A 21,697-nucleotide genomic window follows, 5' to 3' on the forward strand; every position below is an offset into this window, starting at 1 on the left:
TATCTTCTTTTTTTTTTTTTTTTTTTTTTTTGAGACGGAGTTTTGCTCTTGTTGCCCAGGCTGGAGTGCAATGGCACAATCTTGGCTCACCACAGCCTCTGCCTCCTGAGTTCAAGCGATTCTCCTGCCTCAACCTCCCAAGTAGCTGGGATTACAGGCATGCGCCACCATACCCAGCTAATTTTTTTTTTTTTTTAATAGTAGAGACAGGGTTTCTCCATGTTGGTCAGGCTGGTCTTGAACTCCTGACCTCAGGTGATCCACCCACCTCAGCCTCCCAAAGTGCTGGGATTACAGGAGTGAGTGAGCCACCGTGCCTGGCCTATCTTCTTATCTTTATAAAACACACAGAAAGGATAAACAGAAAACAGTAAAGTCGATCACCAACAAAGGGTGGCTGGGAACAAGGAGAAGGGATTATGTGAGGAAGGTTACTTTTCTAAGACACCCTTTTGCATAGTTTTGGCTTTGGGGAGCCTATGTCCTACATATTCAAACATAAATTTAAATCAAGGATGGGGCCAGACTCGCTGGCTCATGCCTATAATCTCAGCTCTTCGGGAGACTGAGGTGGGAGGATCGTTTGAGCTGAGGACCAAATGCTCCTCCCACTCAAGACCAGCCTGAGCTACATAGTGAGACCCCATCCCTATTCTTTTAAGTTATATTTAAATATTAGTATATATATATATAATAGGGATAGGAGAAACTCTAAAACTGAGAGCAACATGAAATGAAGAAACCCAACTGTATTTCAAATGAATTCCATAACCACAGTGAAGAGGGGAAAAACAAATAATCCAGGGAGCTATGAGCACAGTATTCTATGATATATGCTCCATCTTGTCACAGTATTCTATGATATATGCTCCATCTTGTCACAGTATTCTATGATATATGCTCCATCTTGTCACAGTATTCTATGATATATGCTCCATCTTGTCTAAAGTTGGCTGATGAGGGACACTTGCAAAGAAATGTTAAATTCTTACGGTATACTTTATGTAGTGATACTGGCAAAGCAACTCTGAAACAGCTTTAGGTGTATTTTAGCACTGAGCAAATGAGTTATTGTTTTGGAGAGCCAGGGTTCTCACTGAGAAAGAAGGAACATATAGATACGAAATGGGAGATGGGGGAAAAGAACATTGTGGGAATCAATTGGAATTGGAGGAATAGGTATGAACTGATTTCTGAAATGCATGCATGTATAAGCATTCCCATGTAGCATGCGTGTGTGCATAAGTGTATATGTATGTGTGTGTGTGTATATATTTTTTTACTTAGCTTGTCCTCCAAAGGACCAAGAAGCAAAGCCACCCCACTAGTAACAAGCACATCAAGTGCCAAGATCTTGGTCTCTATTATCATTTCCCATTCAAAGGAACCAGGGCTACCGGAAGAAATGGCTGATTACAGGCTGGGGCAGGAGAGGTACAACTTGAGCCTGGAACATCTTGTTATTGTCACACGGTATGGACATGCTGAAAGAATGACGGGAGCCTGTCACAAGGACACAGGTGCTAGCTTGAAAGTGCTTTTATTGGCCAAACCAGGGACCATGTGGACACCAAAATAATTATGGACAGTAAGGAATTATATGCCACTGGAAAAAAAATAGGAATTTACACATCCATATTAATTACTAACTGATAAGCGGAAAGTAGGGAGGCTATGCTTACAGCGGCATGCCCAGGCTGACTAATGTGCGTGGAGGGAATGGGTGCTGTGAAATCGTCCTTTCATGGCCATTGTAGTAGAGACTGGATCAGGGGAGTACCGTCCATGAATGTCACGTTTAGGAGGAAATTGTGATAAGGAGCAGGACATTTGCGATGTCTTAAAAGTGTCTCCCCACAAATTACAAGTTCAAAAAATATATACAGTGGAGAAATCAAACAACACGTTGACCACATGACCAAAGTATAAAATCAAAATGCAATCACTGACAAGGGGCGGAGACCTCATGTGCCTCCAGATGTCACATCTGAAAGGACACAGCATCACCTATGTGATGTTCCAGCAAGAACAGAGACCTTGAATTCAATCCCAAAGAAATGACCGAGAAAGCCCAAAGGTGGGAGGTTCTGTTTAAAAAGAGAGAGAGAGAGAGAGAGAAGGAATACCATAATCTTTTAATGTCAGTGTTGTAAATGACAAATACAAGTTGTGGAGGCTGGGCGCGGTGGCTCACCCCTGTAATCTCAGTATTTTGGGAGGCCTGTGGGGAAAAGAAAGAGAGATCAGACTGTTACTGTGTCTACATAGAAAGAAGTAGACATAAGAGACTCCATTTTGTTCTGTATTTGAGATGCTGTTAATCTGTGACCCTACCCCCAACCCCAAGGTGGGATGTGCTAGCGGCAATGCTGCTCTTTATGCATTAAAAAGGTTTATGGAGATGTTTACATATGGATATCAAGGCACAGCACTTTTCCTTAAACTTATGTCACAGAGATCTTTATTCATACGTCTTTCTGCCGACCTTCTCCCTACTATGATCCTATTATCCTGCCACTTCCCTTTTCTAAGATGGTAAAGATAATGATCAATAAATACTGAGGGAACTCGAAGACTGGTGCCAGCGCATGTCCTCTGTGTGCTGAGCGCCGGTCCCCTGGGCCCACGTTTTCTTTCTCTATACTTTGTCTCTGTGTCTCATTTCTTTTCTCAAGTCTCTAGTTCCACCTAATGAGAAACGCCCACAGGTCTGGAGGGGCAGGCCACCCCTTCAGAGGCCAAGGTGGTCAGATTGCCTGCAGTCAGGAGTTAGAGACCAGCCTGGCCAACATGGTAAAACCCTGTCTCTACTAAAAATATAAAAATTAGTTGGGCATGGTGGCGGCCACCTGTAATCCCAGCTACTTGGGAGGCTGAGGCACAAGAATAGCTTGAACCCGGGAGGTGGAGGTTGCAGTGAGCCAAGATCGTGCCACTGCACTCCAGCCTGGGAGATAGAGCTAAACTCAGTCTCAAATATATATATATATGTTGTGGAAATGTTTCAGATTAAAGGGCATGGCTACTTAAAGTAACACCTGATTCTAGACTGCATCCTGTGCTGGAGGAAAAATAATACTATAACTGACATCATTGGGTCAATGACAAAATCAGACTATTAGATAACTGTGAATGTTATTGTTCATGTTAAATTGTCTAAAGTTGATAATTCTACGGTGGTTATGTAAGAGAATGTGAGAGACTATCCCTGAAGTATTTAGGGGTAAAGGGGGATAATGAACTACGTAACTTAAGCTCAAATGGTTCAGCAGGGAGCCTGGTGTCTGGGCGCACGCAAGCCCTCCTCATCTGTCTGTCCCTGGCGGAGCTGCGCTGTTAATTATGTTATGGCTGGGGACTGAATGGAATTGGAATCGCACTGTTGTGACTGTGTAGAGAACAGGAGAGAATATGGGATTCTCTGTTTTCAAGACCTGGAAACAATTAGAATATTGATCACCTCTAACTGCTTTTTAAACAGTTAAAAGTTAAAAGCTCCCTTTGGGAGTTTGCCTATGTAAACTTCGGTGAGGCCAGGCAGCTGACCAGAAAGGGAGACCAGCCTGGGATTCACCGATAATGACTACATCAGTCAGTCAACACACATAATCCAGAATTAACTTAATTAAGCAGTCAGTGTGAAACTGTCAAAACCGCAGGACATTTTATCAAGGGTTTTAATTTTTTTTTTTATTTTTACAAATGGAATGCTTCATGAATTCTTTTGTCATCCTTGCACAAAGGCCATACTAATCTTGTCTACGTTATTTCAATGTTAGTATATGTGCTGCCGAAGCAAGCACATATCAAGGATTTTTTTTTATCTTGGTAGAGAAAAAATTAAAAGATTCAGCGTCTGTTATAATCTTTCCCTTCCCAAATGTTGATGTTGTTATATAATGCATGAATTTTACCATTTATGTACGATGCTAGCATTAGAACCATTTAATAAGGCAGTTCTGATGGGAGTGTAACATGAATATATGAATACGTTCAGCTCTGGGTTCTCCAATGCACAATTACACATTGTTGGTAAACAACCTGAGACTATTTTAGGCTGGCTGGTGTAATGTGTCTCTTACTGGCAAGATATACACTGGATATTGTGGCAGAGGTGTCAGATATAAAGACAATTTCTATTTCTCAAAAAAACAAACACCATAAACAAAAACACTTTATCACTCTGAAAAATCCCACATTTACTCACTATGCAAAGATACCAACTCTAAGATGCTTTGTTCATATTATATTCGAAATTCCAGAGTTTGGGGTTTGTGACATGTTTCAGGAGATCTGAAAGAGGCAGTAATGGATACACCCCAGGCTGCTTTGCTCTGAGCAGCTGGTAGAGTAAAATATTTAATGTCTCTCTCACTACTAGGGTGACATTTTCCTGTGGCCTGAGCACAGTAGGTTACGAGTTAGGTATTTCCCTTGCTATTAATGATTCAACACACGAAAGTAAATTTGAGCCCCGGCGTGGGCTGTAGTAACTTCTCAGCTGTCCCTGAAGTGTCAATTTGGTGATGGGTTTCTTCTCCTAGTATTTAGTTCTCTCACATAAGAATAACAACAGCTAATAGTTACTAAGACTTCCTTTGGATCAAGCCCTATTCCAGACCTTTCCATATATTGAATCATTTTATCCTCACAGCAGCTGTAAAAGGCAGCTGCTATTGTTTTTATTCATTTTATAGATGATAAACTGAAGAACAGCAATATTACTTCATAACCTTTTTTTTTTTTTTTTTTTTTTTTTTTTTGAGACAGAGTCTCACTCTGTCACCCAGGCTGGAGTGCAGTGGTGCGATCTTGGCATACTGCAACCTCCCCCTCCAGGGTTCAAGCAATTCTCCTGCCTCAGCCTCCTGAGTAGCTGGGATTACAGGCATGTGCCACCATGCCTGGCTAAGTTTTGCATTTTTAGTGGAGACAGGGTTTTACCATGTTGGCCAGGCTGGTCTCAAACTCTTGACTTCAAGTGATCCACCTGCCTCAGGTTCCCGAAGTGCTAGGATTACAGGCGTGAGCCACTGTGCCAGGCCGAAACTGATTCTTAAAAGAAAAAAATTGTAATGCACAAAAAAAACAAGTAAATGCTAAATATTCCTGTTTAACCAAAGAGCAAATATGCCTCCTCAAGTCCAGTGCAAATGCAGTGGCCCCAACTCATAAAACATGGTTTTCTATAACATTTTCATTTTATTAAATATTCAGGAGTATTTCTTTTTTCTTTTTTTTTTTTTTTGAGACAGAGTCTTGTTCTGTCTGTAGCCCAGGGTGATGTGTAGTGGTGTGATCTTGGCTCACTGAAACCTCCGCCTCCCAGGTTCAAGCAATTCTCCTACCTCAGCCTCCCGAGTAGCTGGGACTACAGGAGTGCGCCACTACAACCAGCTAATTTTTGTATTTTTAGTAGAGATGGGGTTTCACCATGTTGACCAAGCTGGTCATGAACTCCTGACCTTAGGTGATCCATCTGCTTCAGCCTCCCAAAGCACTGGGATTACAGGCATGAGCCACTGTGCCCGGCCTATATTTCATTTTTTAAAATAATCTCCTTCTAACTGTCTATGAAAAAATTATTTAATATCTGAGTTTTCAAGATGGAGCCAATGGCTGCACAAAGCATGTGTTCCCTTCAGAGCCTGTGTTAGTGATTAGTACACATGTGCCTTACACAATGGTGACCTAATGTTAATACACTGGTTTATTTGAAGGAGAGTTTTTGTTGTTGTTGTTATTGGTGTTGTTTTGATTTAGAAAGATTTCAAATGTATGTAGAAATAGGAAAATGAACCCCCTTGTTCATGGCAAAGGCCAATGTTGTTTTTATCTATAGATCTGTCCACTTCCTCTCTCTTCATATTATTTCCAAGCAAGTTCAACCAATGCATCTTTCCATTCAACCTGGTTTTGAAATTTGGTTTGTTTCACTTGTTCATACAGGTGAAAAATCAAGGTGGTTTGCTGAGTATACTTTGAGGAAAGCAAAAATGTGTATCAAAGTAGTTATATTACTGGCTGTCTCTTCCTTTTTGACACAAGAGTGATCTTTTTTTGTTGTCGTTTAATCGGGGTTTTTTAAGCACTCCACTTATCTTGAAGTTATTGTCATCTAGAAAATATAGAATGTCTTAAATAATTACAGTTCTGTGAAACCTTACCCTGGGGGCAGGAGACAGTGTGATTGAGGGGAAAGGATGCAGGATTTGGATTCAGATGCTAAGATCTGGTTCTGGTTCCTCTACATCTTATCATTTCTGAGAATCTGGATACAGCCTTGAACTCCGAGCTCGATTCTACATTTGGTAGTTCTTTATGAAAGGTCTACTGTGTGTTACATGCTGTTTTGGACAATGGAGCTATTGCAGAGAATAAAATGAAAATAATCTACTTTTCAACGATGTTTTATAGATAATATGTTAATGGTATGTGAAAAGCTTTTGCAAGCTGTGAAGTGCAATTATAAAGGTTTTTATTGTTTTCCTACTCTGTTTTTCACTTGAAAACTTAAGTTCCCTGATGTTTCAGGTTTACAATAGTTAATAATAAACTAAGTTTTATTGAAGGAGGAAATATTATGAATTATATCTATGTGTCTTACTGAATTTCTGATGAAACGCATCACTGGAATGCCTCACTAAGTGGATATCTGGGGCCACATACTGTGCCCACTGCTAAGGGCTTTACATGGGATCAAGATTAAGCTTCACGAGGACCCTGTAAGGTAACCATTATCTTCATGTTATAAATGGAGAAGTGGGAGCTTAGTAAGAATATTTTTCCCAAGCTTCTGCAGGTGGTAGGCCTTAGAGCTGGGATTTCATCCCCTGTCTGTCTATCCTCAGACAGGAGCCTTTCACCATCTCTTGATTCTGCCCCACTTGAGAAATAAGAGGAATAGGCAATGGTCTTGCACCTTTAGATTTTCATTATTATTATTATTATTTGAGACAGGGTCTCACTCTGTTGCCCAGGGTGGAGTGTAATGGTGCAATCATGGCTCACTGCAACCTCTGCCTCCTGGGGTCAAACAATCCTCCTACCTCAGCCTCCCAAGTAGCTGGGACCACAGGTGTGCGCCATAACTCCAAGCTAATTTTTGTATTTTTTTGTAGAGATGGGGTTTCACCATGTTGCACAGGCTAGTCTTGAACTCCTGAGTTCAAGCAATCTGCCCACCTCGGCCCTCCAAAGTGCTGGGATTATAGGCATGAGCCACCATGCCTTGCCTGCACCTTTGGATTTTTACTATGTTAGAAAGAAAAACAACCACAGTACAAGCCATAATGCAAAGAATGGTTCAGGCAATAAGTTGTTAAAGCACAAATGATAAAGCCATTACATTGGGATTTGAGGACCTGGAAAAGGAATGAAGGTGCCTAGCTGCCCTTGTGAGTGTACTTGTGAGGTGGGCAGAAGGTGGCTGGAGCTAGGGTGGGGCCTGCAACGGGCAGGGCCAGAGCAGATAGAGCCTCTCCAAGTTCTAACGCGTGTATGAAAATCTAGTAATTTCCATAATGAAGCACAACAGAAATGTCTATCAAATAGATTTTGAAGATAATTTGAAAGCCTTGCAGATCCCCATTTGACTTATGGAAGCCGTTTCTTGAGAGTCCTTGATTCTGATTTCAGAATATGGTGAGTGTAATTGTATTTTGTGTTTGGTCCAGACAGCAAACTAAATTCCCTTTTTTATTTATTTTTTTTATTTTTTTGAGACAGTATCTTGGCTCACTGAAACCTCTGCCTCCTTGGATCAAGTGATACTCCTCCCTCAGCCGCCCAAGTAATTGGGACTACAGCTACACCACCGTGCCCTGCTAGTTTTTACATTTTTTTGTAGAGCTGTGGTTTCACCATACTGCCCAGCCTGGTCTTCTAAGCTCATGTGATCCTCCTGCTTTGGCCTCCCAAAGTGCTGGGTTACAGGTGTGAGCCACAGGCACAACCCAAAATTCCTTATTGATAGCCTAAATTACTAATGTTTAAACCATAACGTGCATTGATAATATTTATTTTCTTATTCTATTTTATTTTTTGAGATAGTTTTGCTCTCACACCCAGGCTGAAGTGCGGTGGCACAATCTCTCCTCACTGCAACCTCTACCTCCTGGGCTCAAGCGATTCTTGTGCCTCGGACTCCCAAGTAGCTGGGATTACAGCAGGTGTGCGCCACCACGCCCGGCTAAACTTTTTGTATTTTTAGTAGAGACAGGGTTTCACCATGTTGGCCAGCCTGGTCTCGAAGTCCAGTCTCAAGTGTTCCACCCACCTTGGCCTCCCAAAGTGCTCGGATTACAGGCGTGAGCCACCGTGCCCAAGCCAAACATTGATAATATTTAAATACTCATGTGACACATGCACAAAGTTAGTTGTCGTGGTTAGTGCAACATTGTTTCTGTGCGTGAGGTTTGAGCTTTGGAAAACTAAGACACAAATTCACTGTAGACAGATCTCTTAAGATGAAGGAGGAAAAGAGTAGGTTGGACTTTGAGGATGGATGGGGCCATAGCCAGAACGAGCCTAGGAACAGACATGCGAGGCAGGCCTAGCTGAGGAGCACTTGGAGGTGACCTGTTTTGTGGCCCAAACACCAGCTTTTGATCTTGAGTGTAGCCCAGGTTTTCATTGATGAATACTGCAAAAGAACCTATGTCACAACACTGAAATATTTGAAAGGATGGCATCATATAAATCCAGAGCACAGTCTATTCACAGCGCTTTTAAAACATCTTTGAAAATATGTTAATTAGCCCCAGATATCTAATAGTAAAGTTCAAATCCATGTGACATTTAAAGGCTTTTCAGTAATTTTCTTTGAGTTGTGCAGTGTGCAGGTACTCCTGATTTATTTCTGACTGCCAATTTAGGGACTATTTAAACCCCTAGTTTATTCTGTCTTTCTTTCTTTCTTTTCTTTTTTTTCTGTTTTTCTTTTTTTTTTTTTTTTTTTTTTTTTTTTTGAGATGGAGTCTCATTTGTGCTGCCCAGGCTGGAGTGCAGTGGCATGATCTTGGCTCACCATAACCTTCACCTGACAGGTTCAAGGGATTTTCGTACTTCAGCCTCCCAAGTAGCTGGGATTACAGGCTCACGCCACCACGCCCGGCAAATTTTTGTATTTTTAGTAGAGATGGGGATTCACTGTGTTGGCCAGGCTGGTCTCAAACTCCTGACCTCAAGTGATCCTCCCAACTTGGCCTCCCAAAGTGCTAAGATTACAGGTGTGAGCCACTGCCCCTGGCCCTAAACCCCTAGTTTATCCTTAATGTTCTTCTCTCTATTCTTACACTAATTCCATTTTCTTTCCTTTCTTTTTAAAAAAAGCTCTGGGAAGTCAGGAGGATCAATGTGTTAAAATATCGAGTTCAGACCAGTTAGATTTGCTATTGTTGGGAATTTATCCCTGGCATTGATTTATTGATGGACAGCCGAGGGTTTGCTCACAAGAGTAGAGGTGGGGTAGGAAGGAGATGAGTTTGCTGGAAGGGAGAGAATCCCCTAGACAATTCAGCCAGAGCTTGCTTTGTCCCCAGACCTACAGGGGACAATGACAGTGAGCTCTGTTTCCTAAATAATGGATCAATCTTCCTGACTCAACTCAGAGTTCTATAGGGAGTCTTCACCCAAATCAGGTTAATTTGGGGGTAAGTTTTCAGGTTAATAACATGTTGAATATATAAGAGCTTATAATAGCATTAATTGAGTAAGATAAAAGTCGTAAATAGTAGTTTGATAACAATAAAGTTAAAGAGGATTGTTTTCTTTATCACTGGAGTCCAGTTGCATTCAAGAAAGTCATTTTCTCTTTATAGGAGATGCAGGTTGATTGACGTCTAGGTCTATGGAGAAGGGGGAATGTGGAAAAGCAAAAAATACGCAAACATTTTGGTTGGCTTTACATTGTATTTTATGTCAGAATCATGTATATATATTCTCTGTACTACTTGCCTCTGTGGGGCAGGGACTGGAGATGGGGTGAGCATTACCCAATCAAACCCAAGCCCTCATCACCATGTGCTACCGCACCCATGAAAGTACACAGAGATTTTAAAGGGGAAGCAAACATTGATTGGGAGGAGAAAATATCACAGCAGAAAACGTTCTAGAATACATTAGCATTTTTCCTGGGGTCATGCGTTTTTTAAGAGGTGGAACAGAAAACTCCAAAACATTTCAAAGATATTTTAATACATGTTGGATACTTTTACAGGTGTACCTTTTCTCTTAAATGCAAATCAAAATAGATGTTTGCACAAGGCCTGCATGAGTCATCCCTAGTTCAGTAGCCTGGCCTTATTTGCATTAAACACCAGTTGCAGTTCCTTCTGGTTATTCTCTGCAAATAACTCTTAAACCTGGGTAAGCTGCAAAATTAAATCAAATTAAATTAAACTTTAAAACAGCATGCTTAACCTTTGGGTAATTAGAAGAGAGAAAAGAAAACATGGTCATTTAGGTCTTATTTATATAACTTGTTATGAAAGGTAACCACAGTTTTTCCTTTTGTGTACATAGTCATTGGCAAAGGTGGATTCAGAATTTAAAGACATCAAGTAACAAATTTGCAGTACCTGACTGTGAAGCCTCTGTTTGTTGCAATTAAGGAATTTGAAAAGCCCTCTGCAATGTTAAAGCTACACATTAAAGCCATATATTAGTTAGCTGGGGCTGCTGTAACAAGGTACCACACACAGAGCAGCTTAAAGAACAGAAGTTTATCGTATCACAAATCTCGAAGCCAGAAGTTCAAGATGAAGGTTTTGAAGGGCCATCTTCCCTGTGAGGGTGCTGGGGAAGGATCTGTTTCAGGATTCTCTCCTAGTTTCTGGAAGTTCCTTGGCTTGTGGCAGCATGTCTCCAAGGGATTTTATTCCTGTTACCCCTCGTATGTCCTTGGGCAAAGAACTTAACCTCTCAGTTAGGTTTCTTTTTCTTTTTTTTTTTGGTTTTCTAAAAATCTTTATTGAGGATTAATATTAGAAACTTGCAATACAGTCTAACTGATTTTTGACTTTGTTTCTGGGCTATTAATGATTTTATATAAGACACTATTTGTAATTTCAGAACAAATAATATGGTCACATTTCTTGTTCCTAATAAATTGGTACTACTTGGGATCAATGGATGATTGAAAAGCAACGGCAACAAAAGCCAAAATAGACAAATGGGATCTAATTAAACTAAAGAGCTTCTGCACAGCAAAAGAAACTACCATCAGAGTGAACAGGCAACCTACAGAATGGGAGAAAATTTTTGCAATCTACTCAGTTAGGTTTCTTTATCTGTAGAATGGGGATAATAATTCGATCCTCAACAAACAAACTAAGCTAATGCGAATACATAGTGCAGAGCCTGATGCAGAGAACACATAGTTAGCTCTCTGTAAACGCACGCACCGTCATCCTAGGAAAACTTCCTGGGAAGTTTCAGAAGCCTTACATCAGAAGTCTTACCATGGGTCCTTAAACTGATAGATTTGTAGGAGAAGCTTGGACACACTCCTTTTATTTGACCTGTTCAAACTCCGAAAGCCAGAACAGATAGAATTGCTGACTGTTGGTAGGAAGCTCTGTAGGTATTTCAAGCCAAATGCAAATATTTCCAAGGGACCTATAAAATATTAACCATATGTTTGTAGTAGAATCTTGGTCAAAAACTTAGGATGTGAACTCTGCTGCCTTGGAAGAATTTGTAATCTAAGTTGAGAACTCTAACCTGACTTGAAATACAGCACAAGAGACAGTGATTAAATATCTCAGACCCAGAATTTGTAAAGGTGTTAACCTTCAGATGGAATGAGAGGTAAGACTGTTGACCAGTCTTAGATGTTCAGGAAACCATGGTAGTATCTAGAAAAGATACCAAGTAAGTGCCCTAATCATACTTACTATGCCAGTCACCTTAGTGTCTGTTTAAGCTTTGGAACGTGTTTACATATAAATATTTGGAAATTTCAGACATTTACATATGAAAAGGTGCCATGTGGGAATTTTAAGAGCATCTGTTAGCATTTTCAGCTAAGCCACAGCTTTGGATGCAGATCACTAGGGACAGCCACTGACTTTTCTTTCTTTTTTTTTTGAGACGGAGTCTGGCTCTTGTCACCCAGACTGGAGTGCAGTGGTGCGATCTCAGCTCACTGCAACCTCCGCCTTCCAGGTTCAAGCAATTCTCCTGCCTCAGCCTCCCATGTAGCTAGGATTACAGGTGCCTGTCACCATGCCCAGCTAATTTTTGTATTTTTAGTAGAGATAGGGTTTCACCATGTTTGGCCAGGCTGGTCTTGAACTCCTGACCTGAGGTGATCCACCCATCTCGGCCTCCCAAAGTGCTGGGATTACAGGTGTAAGCCACTGCACCCAGCCAGGGCCACTGACTGTCTTTGTCAGTGTCTTTGTCACTGGCCCCTCTCCAGCTGTCTTTGTCACTGGCCCCTCTCCAGGGCACTCAAGGTGCATTGTCCTTAGTGCTAAGCAATGGTTGGGGATCTTTGCTGAGGATCAGAAAGGGCTCTTGGAGGAAAAGGTGGACCCAGACTACATGTCGTGCAGCTCACCATCCTTAGGAGGGAGATGGAATCTTCGGTTTACTAACGTACCGGAAAGATATAATACAAGGGACAAAATGTGGCAAGTTTCATCTCTTCTGCCTTGACATGTAAACCATCCCTTCTGAGCTCACTTCCGTGCACCATGGACACTGGGTTCCATGAACCCACTTCCATGCTACCATTTTTGTTTTAGTAATCATTGACAAAGAGACAGAATGATATTAAGACAGTATCGGTGGCCGGGCATGGTAGTGCCTCACACCTATAATCCCAGCACTTTGGGAGGTCAAGGCAGGTGCAACACTTGAGGTCAGGAGTTTGAGACCAGGCTAGACAATACAGTTAAACCCTGTCTCTACTAAAAATACAAAAATTAACTGAGCGTGGTGACGTGCACCTGTAATCCCAGCTACTCAGGAGGCTGAGGCAGGAGAGAATTGCCTGAACTAGGGAGGCGGAGGTTGCAGTGAGCAGAGATCGCACCACTGCACTCCAGCCTGGGTGACAGAGTGAGACTCTGTCTCAAAAAAAAAAAAAAAAAAAAAAAAGTAAGCATCAGTGGGCATAATCCTAATCGCCTGATCCAACTTTTCACCCCCTTTGAACAGCACTGGGACAAATCATAAGAGAGCTGGGGACAAACAGACCTGGTAGAAACCTCAATATGTGACCCTAGAGAAGTAAGTCACCTAACCTCTCTAAGCCCACAAAATGAGGATAAGCCCTTCCTTTTGTGTGTGCTGTAAAAATTGCACAAAATGTACCCAGTATATGAGCAATTGCTCAGCAGTGTTTGGATATAGGGGGTGGATAGCTATTATTAATTGCTGATTATTTTGGAAGGAAAAACACACAGAGAATTATGTATCTTTCAGTGCAAATGTTAGCTCTAAAAACAAACGTATTATTTACAAAGCTGCAGTTATAGAACACAATTCTGATTTCTGCCTCACCCCCACGGTTAATACTGTAAAACATTTCCTATGTTTGATCTCATAGTGTTATTACAAATAGCTGTTATTTTTAAGAGCTACACTAAAACGTAAAAATTTGTAGGTCAGGTGTCATGGCTCATGCATATAATCCCAACACCTTGGGAGGCTGAGGTGGGAGGATTGCTTGAGGCCAGGAATTTGGGATCAGCCCGGGCAATGCAGTGAAACCTCGTCTTTACAAAAATTTTCCCAAAATATTAGCCAGTTGTGGTGTCATGTGCCTGTGGTCCCAGCTACTTGGGGAGACTGAGGTGGGAGGATCGCTGACGCCCAGGAGGTTGAGGCTGCAGTGAGCCATGATCACGCCACTGAGCTCCAGCCTGGGTGACAGTGCAAGGCCCTGCGTCAGAAAAAAAAAAAAAATTGTAAAACCATGAGATCTTGTTGGACACTCATGTGGTTTCCATTTCTGCTTTTTATAACCAATGATGCCAATCAAAAAATTTGTGGCCAGGTGCGGTGGCTCAGCCCTGTAATCCCAGCATTTTGGGAGGCTGAGGCGGGCAGATCACCTGAGGTCAGGAGTTTAAGACCAGCCTTGTCAACATGGAGAAACACTGTCTCTACTATAAATAAAAAAACTAGTCAAGCATGGTGGTGCATGCCTGTAATCCCAACTACTTGGGAGGCTGAGGCAGGAGAATTGCTTGAGCCTGGGAGGCAGAGGTTGCAGTGAGCCGAGATCTCCCCACTGCACTACAGCCTGGGTGACAGAGCAAGACTCTGTCTCAAAAAAAAAAAAAGTTTGAGTAAGAGTCCTTTTATTGAAGTGTTCCTGTTGGAAAAGGCTCTGTAAATGAGGTGATTGCTTCAAATATATCTTTAGTGTTTTGGGTACATAAAGCGTTGCCATCAGTAATGTATATATTAATTTCAAGGTCAGTAGCAAGGTGGGTGAGGATTCATTCATCTCCACTGCTGACACTGAAAATATTGAATAGTAGCTGGGCATGGTGGCTCATGCCTGTAATCCCAGCACTTTGGGAGGCTGAGGCGGGCAGATCACAAGGTCAGGAGATCAAGACCATCCTGGCTAACATGGTGAAACCCCATCTCTACTAAAAATACAAAAAATTAGCCGGGTGTGGTGGCGGGTGCCTGTAGTCCCAGCTACTTGGGAGGCTGAGGCAGGAGAATGGCGTGAACCTGGGAGGCGGAGCTTGCAGTGAGCCAAGATCATGCCACTGCACTCCAGCCTGGGCGACAGAGCAAGACTCTTTCTCAAAAAAAAAAAAAAAAAAGAAAAGAAAAAGAAAATATTGAATAGCGTCAACTGAATAGGCATAAAATGGTGTCTATGTTTTCATCAACTTGCCATTCTTTGATTACTAGTAAGAGTAATCTTTTATTGTATCATTTTATGTGTTTATTATTTCTATTTACTTATCTGCCTCTTCTACTGCCTTTTCATTCAAACAAGCCATTCCTAGTGAGTCTGGATGGGTAAAAGTTGTCTCTCTGTAGATCAAAAGTTTCAAAGTTTATATTTTGTTCCAGAAAGCTATGATGATTCGTATGTCTTTCGGGAGTGCAATCCTTGTATTAATAGCTTGGTGACTCTTCTAACATTAAAATGAATTCAGCTTGACAGACTTATTTTACCCTGGAGGGTTTGCTTCCAAGTAGCTGTCAATTATAAAGCTCCTATGACTTTGTTTTATTCAAATGTGAATATAACTTTAAAGCCTAATTATAGAGTCAATAGTAATGGGGTAAAAATGAGACCATTGTCCCTAACAAGTAAGGATGACGCTTGAATATAAAAATAACAAGGCTTTTATCCTGGTAACTTTCATTATTTACTATAAAAAGTACATTGTGGATTGAGGCGGAGTCTCCAAAATAAACATCTGGGGAACTACAGCATTCTTATCCTATGGGAACCAGCCCAGTCTTTTATTTACTTTTTTTCCCTTCATTTTCTAGACAAAAGAATGGCAGCCCCACCCTGCCTTCATTTTAAGCACATTTTTCTAGCTGCCACCACCCCAATTCAGGCCGGTATTTCTTTTTTCTATTTTTTATATATGTATTTATTTATTTATTTATTTTGGTACAGAGTCTCACTCTGTCGCCCAGGCTGGAGTGCAGTGGCGTGATCTTGGCTCACTGCAACCTCCGCCTCCCGGGTTCAAGCGATTCTCCTGCCTCAGCCTCCCAAGTAGCTGGGACTACAGGTGCACACCACCATGCCCAGCTAATTTTTGTATTTTAAGTACAGATGGGGTTTCACCATGTTGGCTAAGCTGGTGTCAAACTCCTGACCTCAGGCAATCAGCCCGCCTTGGCCTCTCAAAGTGTTAGGATTGCAGGCGTGAGCCACCGCGTTTGGCCCAGACCTGTGTTTCTTCTTGCTGTGGTTAGATTCACGCACTGAGTGTTGCTGCTGAGTGTGATGGTGGAGGTAATAAGGTGGAACCACTTGGTGTTCCCGGTGAAGAAACTGTGACAAGGAGATGCTGTTTCGAGGGTGACTTTTGAACAGTCTCCCTCCTAGGATCTTACCTTCCCTGCTACTCACACTCTTCCCCCTGTCAGATGAGCGCTGTGCAGATCAGATTTCTTTCTTTTGCCTTCCACGGGCCCTCTCACTCCCTAGAATAAAGCCTTGTCAAGGCTGCATGGGCCACCTTACTTTTGAAGGTGACTCCAAAACGACCTTTCCCCAGCTCTGCTCTTTCCCCCACATCTCCCAGCTGTACTGGTGCTGGGCCTTTCCATTGCATTTTCCTGCCTCTGAGTTTTTTCTTTTGGTTCCTTAGTATCTCTCTCCCACCCACCCCAAGTTCTTGCTCACCTCTGTGACTCCCAGGTTGCCCAGCTCAAAAACCGCCTAGGAAATAATGATTGATCTCACTTCACTCTTCGGTGGCATACACTGGGAAGCATTTTACATTTTAGAATTCATTAGCGTGGGATAGATCTGCCTGTGGGCCTCAAAGGTTGATTGATTTTGCTTGTCAAATTCTTCCTTTGCTTAGGGTTTTCTTGTGATTAATGATGTTGTTAGCAGGCGTGGGGAAGGGAGGGAAGCAGGTGATGTTGGGAGTGGGAGCAGGCTCTGATGCTTCCTGGGCAAAGCCTGTATTCCAGTCTGAATCCACGATTTGCGTTCACTGTACCACAGAGAGCGCAGAGCTGGGATGTGTGTGGAGAGCGCCTGAATAGCTAGGAGTTAAATCACCTTGGGCAAGCTTTGAAACCACCCCAGTTTTTTCATTAGTAAGAAGGTAATGACATTGCCTGGCGACTCGCCTCAGCATAATTCCATGACAATTGCATGAGACAACGTGTATGAAAAATCCTTTGTCCTGGAAGGGGCTACCTTATATGGATTAGAAGAAATACAATATTACTAGGAAATGCTGGGAGCCCATGGCAATGTTGGACTAAGAAATCCTTTGAACCTTAGCCAGGGGAATGAAAAATCTGCTCATCTCTGAAAGGCCAAGGTGTTGAAATTTCCCCTGTATCTTTTCTAATGACCGCCATTGAAATTGTGCAGAATGAAACAAGAGCCAGGCTTTTTTTTTTTTTTTTAAATAGAGACGGGATCTTGTTCTGTCACCTACCCTGAAGTTCGGTGGCATGATCCTAACTCACTGCAGCCTTGAGCTCCTTGGCTCAAGCGATCTTTCTGCCTCAGCCTCCCAAATAGCTGGGACTAGAGGTGCCCAGCTAGTTCTTTAAATTATTATTTGTAGAGATGGGGTCTTGCCATATTGCCCAGACTCCTCTTGAACTCCTGGCCTCAAATTATCCTCCTGCCTCAGCTTCCCAAAGTGCTGGGATTGCAGGTGTGAGCCGCCGCACCCAGGCAGCCAATCTTCCCTTGTGAGAAAGGGCTCTGGGGTGGACTTTCTGAGGAATAGGGGGTGAAGCTGTGGACCCAGGGCAGCCTTTTCTATCATGTGTAAAGATCCTGGCTGAATTGTCCCCACTACATTGATACTGTTGATCCCTTAGTTTTATGTTATTTATCCCAGGCTTCTAGATTTTTTTCGGTCCTGCCTTGGGAGGAAAAAAAATGTAATCCTGTTCCTGCTGGGAACTGTAATTATGCTGTTTCTATAATAGTATAAAGTTTAAATTTAATGTAGATCTTAGATACATTTTATTACTATTGCTTCGTGAGATTCTTTATCTAATTACAACTGTCATCAAGTTTGTCATTTTACTTTCAAGAATACTGAGCATTGGCCGGGTGCAGTGGCTCATGCCTGTAATCCCAGCACTTTGGGAGGCCGAGGTGGGTAGATCACTTGAGGTCAGGAGTTCGAGACCCGCCTGGCCAACAAGGTAAAACCCGTTTCTACTAAAAATACAAAAATCAGCCAGGTGTGGTGGCATGCACTTGTAGTCCCAGCTACTGGAAAGTCTGAAGCAAGAGAATCATTTGAACCTGGGAGGCAGAGGTTGCAGTGAGCTGAGATCACAACACTGGACTCCAGCCTGGGCCACAGAGTGAGGCTTTGTCTCAAAGAAGTAAATAAAAGAATACTGGGCAGATTCCAAACAGGGTCTGGACTAACTAGGATAATAGAGAAGATTTCTGCTGCCTTTTAGATGGGAGCTCTATGGAATACCTTGGGAATAATAGTGGCCACATTGAGTGCCTGACCCTAGAATTATTACTTGTGACTAATGGTATTTGTATTGGTTATCGATTGCTGTGTAACAAGCTACTCCAAAACTTAGCAACTTAAACCAACATGCATTTATTATCTCATGGTTTCCATGAATCAAGTGTCTGAGCACAGCTTAACTGGGTTCTCCATATCAGGATTTCTCACAAGGCTACAATTAAGGTGTCAGCCCGGCCAGATGTCTCATCTGAAGGCAGGACTGAGGAAGGATCTGCTTCCAAGTTCATATAGTGATTGCAAAATTCACTGCATTCCTTAAGGGACTGAGGACTCCAGTCCCTGCTGGCTGTTGGTCAGTGCTCACTTCGTGTCTTGCCGTGTGAGCCTCTCCCTAGGGCAGCTGCTTCACCAAAGCCAGGAAGGGGAAAGAGTTGACTGGCAAGAAGGGAGTCATGGTTTTTTATAACATAATCATGGAAGTGACATCCCATTACCTGCACCATATTCTATTGGTTAGAAGCAAGGTTCAAGGCTGGGGGCAGTGGATCATGCCTGTAATCCCAGCACTTCGGGAGGCCAAGGTGGGTAGATCACAAGGTCAGGAGTTAAAAGACCAGCCTGACCCACATGGTGAAACCCTGTCTCTACTAAAAATACAAAAAATTAGCCCAGCATGGTGGCGCACTCCTGTAATCCCAGCTACTCGGGAGGCTGAGGCAGGAGAATTGCTTGAACCCGGGAGACGGAGGTTGCAGTGAGCCGAGATCACACCACTGCACTCCAGCCTGGGCAACAGAGTGAGACTCCATCTCAAAAACAAAAAAGAAGCAAGGTTCAGGAACTCAGGCTTATTTAAAAAAAAAAAAGAAGAAGAAGAAGAAGAAAGAAGGAAAAGGGGCTGGATACGGTAGCTCATGCCTGTAATCCCAGTACTTCGTGAGGCCAAGGAGGGAGGATTGCTTGACCTCAGGAGTTCAAGACCATCCTGAGCAAACTAGCAAGACCTCATCTCTACTAAAAACCAAAAAAATTAGCTGGGTGTGATGGTGCACACCTATAGTCTCAGCTACTTAGGAGGCTGGGACGGGAGGATCACTTGAGCCCAGGAGATTGAGGCTGCAGTGAGCTTGATCACACCAGTGTACTCCAGCCTGGGTGACAGAGCAAGAACTTGTATCAATGACAACACCAACACCAAAAAAAAAAAAAAAAAGGAAGAAAAAAGAAGCAAAGCACCTCATGTGTATGCCACACTCACAAGGAATTAAAGATGTGAACACCAGAAGGTGGGATCACCAGGGGCCATCTTAGAGTAGTAATTTATATTTAGTATGGAACATATAGTAAGAAACACATATAGCATAGAACATATAGAAATATAATTCATACTTATAAATTATGATATGTTAAATATTTTACAGCATTGTCTTTAATAATAATAATAAACAAAATGAGGAAAAACACATTTCAGAAATAGTCTTTCTTCTTGTGAACTTTAAAAGCCATTAAAAAAAAAATGATGAAGGACCAGGCATGGTGGCTAACACCTGTAATCCTAGCATTTTAGGAGGCTGAGACAGGATAATTGCTCAAACACAGGAGGTGAAGCTGAGATCGCACCATTGAACTCCAGCCTGGGCAACAAGAGCAAAACTCCGTCTCAAAAAAAAAAAAAAAAAAAAAAAAGAAGAAACCTATCATAGCCAGTAGTATGTCAGTAATGAGTAAGGGTGTATTCTAATAAAACTTTATTTAAAAAACAGTTAGTGGGCCGAATTTGGCCCATAGGCTATAATTTGCCAATTCTTATTTAGACTATAGTCTGGTCTAGTCAAGCCTCCTAAGGACAGAAGCAAACGAGCCTCCTATATGACAGACTCTGGTAGGGGCTAGTGATGAACAAGAAAGATCGGTCCTCACCTGTGATATCTTTAGTACCCTACCAGAAGGCTGGTTTAGTTTTCTGTACATGGTAAAATCTTGGGCAATGGTTTTTGGATGGCCTCAAATGACTCAGACTCCTAAAAAGTTCCATCTTGTATGACTTCTGAACTTAGCTGTTGCTGTTCTCTCCCATCATTGCCCTCGATCTTTCATCCTTAGTCCAGTGACTTTGTGAATCTGTTACCATGTGGTAGGTGTGACCTGTGTAAAGACGGTAAAGAACTTCGGTGTCAGACAACTCTCTGAGCCCTTGAGGACTTTATTAAAAGTTGATTTGCTCTTTCCCCAGATCTTTCGGTGTCAACTGTGTAGTAGGCACTGAGTATTCACAGACCAGTCTGTTCTTGTAGCGCTTATGGTCTGGTGGGAGAGGCAGATAAATAAAAGCAAATACATATTTACAAATCATGGCAAGTGCTAGGAAGGAAACAGAAATGTAAGTGCTCAAGGGGGCCAGTGGTAGCAGGAAGAGGAGGGCAGAATCCTGTTCAATACCATGAGTGGAAGAGGACACTGAAGTGGAGACCTAACGAATGAGAAATCGGCCGGGCGTGGTGGCCCATGCCTGTAATCTCAGCACTTTGGGAGGCCAAGGTGAGCAGATCACCTGAGGTCAGAAGTTTGAGACCAGCCTGACCAACAAGGAGAAACCCTGTCTCTACTAAAAATACAAAATTAACCAGGCATGTTATCCCAGCCTGTTATCCCAGCTACTTGGGAGGCTGAGGCAGGAGAATTGCTTGAACCTGGGAGGCGGAGGTTGTGCTGAGCCTAGACTACACCATTGCACTCCAGCCTGGGCAAAAAGAGAGAAACTCTGTCTCAAATAAAATAAAATAAAAAGTAAAATAAGAGTGAGAAATAGCAGTCATACAAAGAACTGGGAGAAGAGCATTCCAGGTACTAGGAAGAGCATATGCAGAGGCTCTGGGGCAGGAAATGCTTTGTTTGCTTGAGGAGCTGAAAGCAGGGCCGTGGGGCTCAGCAATCGTGAGCAAGAAGGAGGGTATAGAAGTGTGGAGAGCCCTTAGAGTCGTGAAAAGAGTTTGGACTTAATTTAAAGTGATGGGAATCCATAGTGGATTAGTGTTAATCCACTTGGGCTGCCATAACAAAATGCCATGTACTGGTTGACTTAAACAACAGTCGTTTATTTTCTCACAGTTCTGCAGACTGGAAGTCCAAGATGGAGGTGCCAGCAGGGTTGGTTTCTGGTGAGGCCTCTCTTTGGCTTGTAGTTGGCTGCCATCCTGCTGTGTTCTCACATGGCCCTTCCTCTGTGTGCATGGAGAAGGAGAGATCATGTGTCTATTTCTCCTCTTCTAAAGACACCAGTCCATGGCCGGGTGCAGCACTTTGGGAGGCTGAGGCAGGCAGATCACTTGAGGTCAGGAGTTCAAGACCGGCCTGGCCAACATGGTGAAACCCCGTCTCTACTAAAAATACAAAAATTGCCGTGGTGGTAGGCACCTGTAATCCCAGCTACTCGAGAGACTGAGGCAGGAGAATCACTTGAACCCGGAAGGTGGAGGTTGCAGTGAGCCGAGATCGCGCCACTGCACTCCAGCCTGGGCAACAGAGCGAAACTCCACCTCCAATAAACAAATAAAATA

General features: G+C 42.6%; 1 protein-coding gene and 1 non-coding gene across 3 annotated transcripts in view; one reads left to right on the forward strand and one right to left on the reverse strand.

Moving 5' to 3' along the window:
* The window catches only part of ATP8B1 (ATPase phospholipid transporting 8B1), a 160,405-nt gene that overhangs the window by 48,524 nt on the left and 90,184 nt on the right, over window positions 1-21,697 (forward strand). The window lies entirely within an intron of this gene.
* On the reverse strand, window positions 3,697-3,803 carry LOC126941651 (U6 spliceosomal RNA). Its single transcript, XR_007721417.1, has one exon. It is a non-coding gene; the product is annotated as a U6 spliceosomal RNA (small nuclear RNA).

The sequence above is a fragment of the Macaca thibetana genome, chromosome 18 (genome assembly GCF_024542745.1).
Source record: "Macaca thibetana thibetana isolate TM-01 chromosome 18, ASM2454274v1, whole genome shotgun sequence".
Classification (NCBI taxonomy): domain Eukaryota; kingdom Metazoa; phylum Chordata; class Mammalia; order Primates; family Cercopithecidae; genus Macaca; species Macaca thibetana.